The 7671-nt window shown below is 43.9% G+C and overlaps 1 pseudogene; it reads right to left on the bottom strand.

Annotated features, from left to right (window-relative positions):
• Positions 1 to 5510: 5510 nt before the first annotated feature.
• Positions 5511 to 7408, bottom strand: LOC134740060 (transcription initiation factor TFIID subunit 9-like; annotated as a pseudogene).
• Positions 7409 to 7671: the final 263 nt, after the last annotated feature.

Below are 7671 nucleotides of genomic sequence, written 5' to 3'. Positions count from 1 at the left end.
TTGAGCAATCCATAAAATGCAATCTCTCCTCCCACACACAGGGAAGAGACTCATCAAAGTCTTCCTAGTTCAGGCTTACAATTTAAAAATACAAACATATAAGTCTCATTCACCATAGCAGCCATCTAATGAGCTAATGCCTAGCTTGGGACTGTTCTTTGATTGAGGGATGCTAAATTTATGCTGAGAATATTAACAGGTGCATGAAGGGGCATAGGTATTAGGGCCTTAGGAGGCCCTTCCCTTCTGATATCCACCTACCCCTTTGTTGTGCCTGAGGAACAGGTTTCTTTTGGTTTGCTTTTTCGTTTTTCACAGGGTCTCGTTCTATTACCCAAGCTGGAGTGCAATGGTACAATCACAGCTCACAGTAGCCTCAAACTCCCTGGCTCAAACAGTCCTCCCACCTCAGCCTCCCAAGCAGCCAGCGCTACAGGCATATGCCATCATGCCTGGCTATTTTTTTTTTGTAGAGATAGGGTCTCACCATGTTGCCCAGGCTGATCTTGAACTCCTGGCCTCAAGTGATCCTCCTGCCTTGGCCTCCCAAGGCTATGGGACTGCAGGCATGAGTCACCATGCTCAGCTAATTTTTTTTCTGATTTTTATTTTTTTGGAGAGACAGGGTCTATCTATGTTGCCCAGGCTCATCTCTAATTCCTGGCCTCAAGCAATCCTCCCACGTCACCCTCCCAAACTGCTGGGATTACAGTCATGAGCCATTCTGCCTGGCCAATTATTTTTTTTAATTAAAAAACAAACAAACTGAGTGTGTCACATTGCTGAAAAAGCTCTGGGCTTGTTCTCATGCCTCAGCTTCATGGGTTCTAAAGTGACCAACTTCTCCATTTAACTATCTTCCTTGAGGAAAGGGTCTGAACCAATGATTTTCAGATGTCCTGAGAACATCTGGCTTATTTTTCTTCACCCAGTATGTTTATGCTGCTGTTGCCTTAGTGGCAGGATAATTTCAAACAGCATCCAGTGTGCAGGAGGATTTCCATTCCCTCTAAGTTCCTGGCCACCCCATACATTCTAGATGGGTACTTAGTACTTAAAATATAAACCACCAAAAATTATTTCCTATTAATCACTGTATTGATTCACCCTAACATGTTGAGAATCAAGACAATTTTTTTTTCTGATGGCGTTAAAAAGCAAAGAATATTGTGGAACAAAAACAATGACTGGGTGCTGAGATTGTGGCCAGATGTCAGGGCTGGCCCGGAAATCTTACACAATCACAGAGGATGGAAAACTCATCTTCCTTAGGCATTAAGTAGGCGTCTTCCCTTAGGGAGGGTTTGAGTTCCCTGCCACATCTTCCCAGTTCACTGGACCACAATGGAGGCAGGAACTCATCAATTACAGGCGACTCAGATCCCAGCACATTTTCCAAAGCACTTCTTGTTTTTCAAGCCCCGTATTCCCAGAACCAGCTAATTTCACTTCTTATTGGGAGGTAGGAAAAGTCAGAAAACTGCAAATGGAAAGCTTTAGCCATTGAGGATGAACAAAGCTGGTGGAGACCAGCCCTCCCAAGGTGGCTGTGCAAAGGGTTCCTCCCCGCAAACCCCCACCCACCTTGCTCCACAGCTGCAGCTGTACCTCTCCCAGATGCCAGGGTCTGGACTCAGAGCTCCTCATCCCTTGGAATGACCTGGGTGATAGAAGCATCTGTTATACTATCTGTAGGTGACTTTTGCTGGGCTGCTGAATGGGAGCTTGTCACCAGAACGACCAAGCCATGATCAGAAGCCCAGAACTTTCACCCCTACCCCTCATTCTCCAGGGAGGAGAGAGGGTCTAGCGATTGAGTTAATAATCAATCATGCCTTTGTGATGAAGCCTCCATTAATATCCCTAAAAGATGGAGTTCAGGGAGATTCCAGGTTGGTGAATGCATCCACGTGCCAGGAGGGTAGTGCACTCTAACTCTATGGGGACCTGTGCTGGGGACCCTTCTAGACCTTGCCCTATGCTGTACCTCTTCATCTGGCTGAAATATCCTCAGTAATAAATTGACAATAGTAAGTAAACTGTCTTCCTGGGTTCTGGGAGCTGCTCTAGCAAAGTATTGAATCCAAGGAGGGGTTCATGGGAAGCTCCAATTTGTAGCCAAATCAGACAGAAGTTGTGGGTGACCTGGGGACTTACTACTTGTGATTGGCATCTGAATTGGGGGCTGGTGTTGTGAGACTGAGCCCTTAACCTGTGAGGTCTGTGCTAACTCTGGTCTGTGTCAGAACTGAATTGAATTGTATGACACCCAGCTGGTGTGGGAGAAGTGGCTGGCATGGGAAAAAGTGTGCACATCTGGTCACAGAAGTGTTGAGTGTGAGTATAGAGAAAAACTGTTTTTCCACTATACACTTGCCCATTGCCAAGCAGGAGACTGGGACTGGGGGTGTTGGGTTCATGTTAGATTCAAGGACACCCATCGTAGCTGTGATCTATGGATTGGGAGACCACCACTGCCACTGCAGGTGTCTTTCAAGACCCACAAAGTAAATGACTAGACACTGGAATGTGGTTGCTGAAACCCTAAAAAAAAACCCCAAACCCCCCTGCCCTCCCGCCCCCCACCGAGCTGTGCTTGCCAGGGGAAGCAGGCAAAGGGGCAGAAAAAGGATTCTATCTCATTTCTGCCTTCCAGGTTGCACCAAGTGCATCTCATTGAGAAGATCATAACGGAACCCTTTCGCTGTGTCCCTATGTGGGTGACAGACCTTCCTGGGCTCACTTTCCATCACATTTTTTTTTCTTCCCCCTTTGCTTTTTTAAAATTTTTAACTTTTTAGGGGTACACAGTAGGTGTATATATTTATGGAGTACATGTCCCCTTTGCTTTTTAAAAGCTCTTCCCCTGTGGACTTAACACTACAGAAAAGTACCCAAAACAGAATGTCCAGCACAATGATTTATCAAAGCAAACCCTTGTGTAGCATCACTCAGGTGGGGAGCTAGAATGTCAGCACCCCAGGAGCCCCTCTCATTCTTCTTCTGATCCTTCCTACTTTCTTCCTCCAAAGTGATCATGAACCTGATTTTGATGGTAGTCGCTTTGGTGGTGTTACCTTGTAATGTTTTTGTCAGTTAAGCATGAACTCCTAAATACTATGGCTTTGTTTTGCCTGTTTTGAGCTTTATATGAATAGCATTATGCAATAGTATATTCTTTTGCATGTAGCTTCTTTGCTGAACATTTTGAGGTTGATCGAAGTCTGTTGCTTGATGGCCTCATCTGAAGACCTAATGGCTTTGGGACACCTGAGAAGCACCCTAGGGATGTGTCAAGTTGATTGGTTGGATATACAGATGTAACAAAATAAAACCTTAACATTTTGATATTTTTCCTCTTCTTTCCTAAAAGTTCCCACCTAACCAATTGAAGTGGTGTTGTTGTCTGGGGTAAATACCCGAGGTTCCTCATTTCACACAAGGAAATCGAATATGTGGACACACAAGAAGTGGCTTTAGGGGCAGAGATTTAATAGGCAAGAGAAAGAGAAAGGAGAACTGCTCTCTCTCCTGCAAGAGAGAGGGGCGCCCTAGTGGGACTTCTGTCCCGTGGTGGAGTGCACAGGATTTTATAGACAGGCTTGAGGAGGCAGTGTCTGATTTACATAGGGCCCAAGATTGGTTGGACCAGGTGGGACGTTTACATAGCTGGCCACCCACCCTAATCTTTTATTATGCAAATGGGGTTTCTACTTGGCCAGTGCATGTTGCCTGCTCCTTACTGTGCTCACGGTTGACAGGGAAAGGGATAGATGGAACCACCATGTTGGACATGCCTAGCCCCAGGCAGCCTTTTCCTACTGGCACAGCTGCCAGCATTCATCCAGGCAAGCTTCCAGCTTGCTTGTCTATGTCCACAGCTTGATTTTACAGGCTGCTCTTTGTTAGAAAAGAAGATGATTTGGGGGCTGCTTTTCATGAAAAGGAAAACCTTACTGAGGACTGAGGACTTCCTTACCCTCACTATCTGCCTAATTTCTTCTTAACTCCTATATCACAATCGGCAGCATTTACTTAGCTTCAAAGAGAATTAGAATGCAATAGCAGTAAAAAAGAGAGAGAAAAAAGTTAATTTTCTTTTTCATTTTCAAACTAGGCCCTTGAAAATCAAAAGGTGAGGTCCTGCATGGACCAGAAGTTAGAGTTTATGCTGTAAAAAGATGACAGTGCCGACGTTTCTTTGGGCTCAGGCAGCCAAGAGTCAGAGTTGTGGGCTCTTTTGCTAAACCAAGGAAACCAGGCCATTTATACACCAAAATAAATAATGATCTAGGTTGCAAACTATTTTCCGTGACAACTGACTAGTATGCAAGATTTTGAGTTCATGGTTGCATTTCGCAAATGATAACACTGCACTTGTGAAGTTCAGATGTTTCTGTGGCTAATCTCTGGAGGTAGTTTTATGATTACAAGATGGGGAACAGGATGGTTATGAGTAAGGCTTTACACCAGTGCCTTCTCTCTCATGCATGCTTTTGGCCTCATCTTACACCTGCGTCGATAACCTCATCTCCCTGGAGTTTCTTTTCACTAGCAATGGTTAATTATGAAGCTTTCAGGCTTTGGCTTTGGGCAGGATTTTATTAGCCAGTAAGAGTAGAAAATAGGCTTCTAAAAATGTAGGACTTCATAAAAAGTATAGAACACTATAGATATTTAAAGAAAAGGTGGTGAGGTCTATAATATAATGCCTCAGAATGAGAGTTGAGAGAGAGAGGTGAGACACTGTGCTTCTATGCTTGAAAGAGGGTGACCAAAAATGGAAAGGCCCCAGAGGTGGAGGGGTGTATGTGTGTATGCACACATGTGTAATGTGGAAGAGATTTGAAGCACATTTGTTAAAGAGGAAGTCTAAGGGTAACATGGTTTCGAATTGCGGCTCTACCAATTGTTAAATCCTGTGACTTTAGGCAAATTACTTAACATTTCTGTGCCTCAGTTTCCTCATTTGAAAAATGGAGTTTATAATCATAGTAACCTACATCATAGAGTTACGAAGATTAAATGAGCTAATACATGAAACAAGACCTGACATACAATAAATACTAAATAAGTGTTTGCTATTATTGTTATTGTTTGATTTGGAAGAAAAATGACTATTAAAGGGGGTGAAGGTAAAGACTTAGGAGAGGAGGAGTGATTTGGTTAAGTTTTCTTAGCCCCCATCCCCTGCCTCCTCCTGAGATGGGCTAAGGAAGCTTAGGGATGCTGAAAGATTGGACTTTGAAGGATAGAAGTAGGTGCTCTATACATGTGTTTTTTTTTTTAATTGATGAAGGACAACTTTATTATTTTACACTTAAAGGCTGATGAAAAACCATTACTTATCCTATTAAAGAAAATCTAATATTTCAATTGAAAATAGAGTATACTCATGAAATATTATTTAAGTTTTCTAAAACACAACTTGAAAGCATCCAGCATGCATGATTAATTTCAGTACAATGAATTCAAGATCAAGTATACATGTTACATACATCAAAGCTAGATTACAAATTATCGTCATCATCATCATCATCATCTTCTTCATGTTTTTTTTTCATTGGCAGTAGTCTGTGATGACACCATATTAGTGTAATAAGAATGTCTCTGGACCATTTGTGATGGATTACCCAGAACATTCTGAATTGCTGACGTTACAGGAATTCACCCTTCACAGGGCAATGTGAAGCAGACATCTACACTGTAAACCTTTGCCTTTGTGAGGGACATTTGAGTCCTTACTTTAGTTGCCACAAACATGGTTTGTGGGGGTGGTGTGCCTAGTGTGTGAATACCTGGTCAGCTAGTAACTGAACCAACATTTAATCTGGGTGAGACAGAAATAATGCAGGGTGTTCACAGGAGAATAAAAACTCCAGACAGCAGTTTCCCATAAGTAGGGGTTATGGGCTGATGAACCCCTGAAAAACAGGGTGTGGACCAAGCTGGCTAAGACCAACTAGACCCAAAGTGGCGCTGGATTTGCCCTAGGTTTCACCTAGGACCTCATTATATGCTCATTAACACACTAAATCACGCCCACCAGCGCAATGACAGTTCTGGGAACACCCATATTTGGTGTAAAAATGAGTGGCACCACAGTTCCAAGAAATCTCCATCTTTTTCCAAGAATTGTCATAAATATTCCACCCCTTGGTTAAAGAAACCCATACAGAGAGAAACCGCACACCCCACTGTGTGACTCTCTTGAGTACACCCACAATCCCCTTTCTTAAGTGTGTACTTTTTCCCTTTGCAACAAATCTCCATACTTTCACTATTTTCCAACTCATCCTTGAATCCATTCTCAAGACGGTGTCAAGAGTCTGGACACCTGCTGGGGTCCAGCACCCACCGGCATTTGAGGACCTCCCCTGGCCCACTGATATCATGGGGACTGTTATTCTTCCCTCAGACGTAGATGCCTTTTTTTGTAAAGACTTAAGCCTGTATGTATGAGACAGGAGTTTGGCAGGACTGATTTCACAAGACAGAGGTCACAAAGACCCCCACTGATAAAACAGATGCAGTAAAGAGGGTGGCCCAAACCCACCAAAACCAAGAGGGCACCCCATAAGGGGCCACTCAGCGTTCCCTTTCCTGGTACACCAGGGTTGGAAAAACCACTCCAGGCAAAGAACCCGGATTAAGATTGAGACTGAAATCCACTAGTGGATGACCTCTGGTCATCCTCACTGCTCATTATAGGCTAATTATAATGATTTAGCTGCCGAAAGACACTCCCCTGAGTGCCATGACGGTTTACAAATGCTATGGCAACCCGGGGAAGTTATTACCCTACATGGTCTAAAAGGAGCAGGAACCCTCAGTTCCAGAAAATCTCCAGGGCCTTCTCGTAAAACTCATGAATAATCCATCCTCTATTTAGCATATGATCAAGAAATAACCGTAAAAATAGCCAACCTGCAGCCCTCCAGGCTGCTCTGCCTGTGGAGTAGCCACTCTTATTCCTTTACTTTCTTAATAAACTTGCTCTCATTTTACTCTATGGGCCTGCTCTCGAATTCCTTCCTGCTTCAAGCCAGGCGGCCTCTGTGGCTGTACCCTAGTTTTGGGGTTTTCCCTGCAACATATAGTTTGGAGCTGTTAAGCAATATCTATTGGATGGCAATCTAGGACTTGAATACGGCTTGATCAAAGGCGAAGGGGTTTGATTTCTTTGCCTTGCAATATCTAATAAAAATCTCTTGGGGCGGAGAGGTAAAAAAACTGGAGGGCGCACACTGGATTGCAATTGCACATCAGTAGCTTTCTTAGCATGGCTTGAGTAAATTTTTGCATCACCTAGAACTGTGGTCACATAGGGGAAGGCAAACTCCAACATGTGATTTATACATCTTGGCTCGTATTCTTTGATCCCCACGACCCTCAGGACCTGCGCCATCCTCGGGGGATGCCTCAGGGCACATCTTCCCCGCGTCCTGGGGAGAAGCGGTGATCAGACTTGCGGGGCTTTGTCACCTACATTAATGGATTCCAGTCCCGATCTTGATGCAAGTTCTTTGCTTAGTGTGGTTTTTCTAACCCTTAGTGTGGACCAAGCTGGCTAAGACCAACTAGACCCAAAGTGGCGCTGGATTTGACCTAGGTTTCACCTAGGACCTCATTATATGCTCATTAACACACTAAATCACACCCACCAGCGCA

This window comes from Pongo pygmaeus, chromosome 7, assembly GCF_028885625.2.
Source record: "Pongo pygmaeus isolate AG05252 chromosome 7, NHGRI_mPonPyg2-v2.0_pri, whole genome shotgun sequence".
Classification (NCBI taxonomy): Eukaryota; Metazoa; Chordata; class Mammalia; order Primates; family Hominidae; genus Pongo; species Pongo pygmaeus.
The sequence above is the reverse complement of the archived record's forward strand: the minus strand, read 5'-3'. Positions and strand labels throughout refer to the sequence as shown.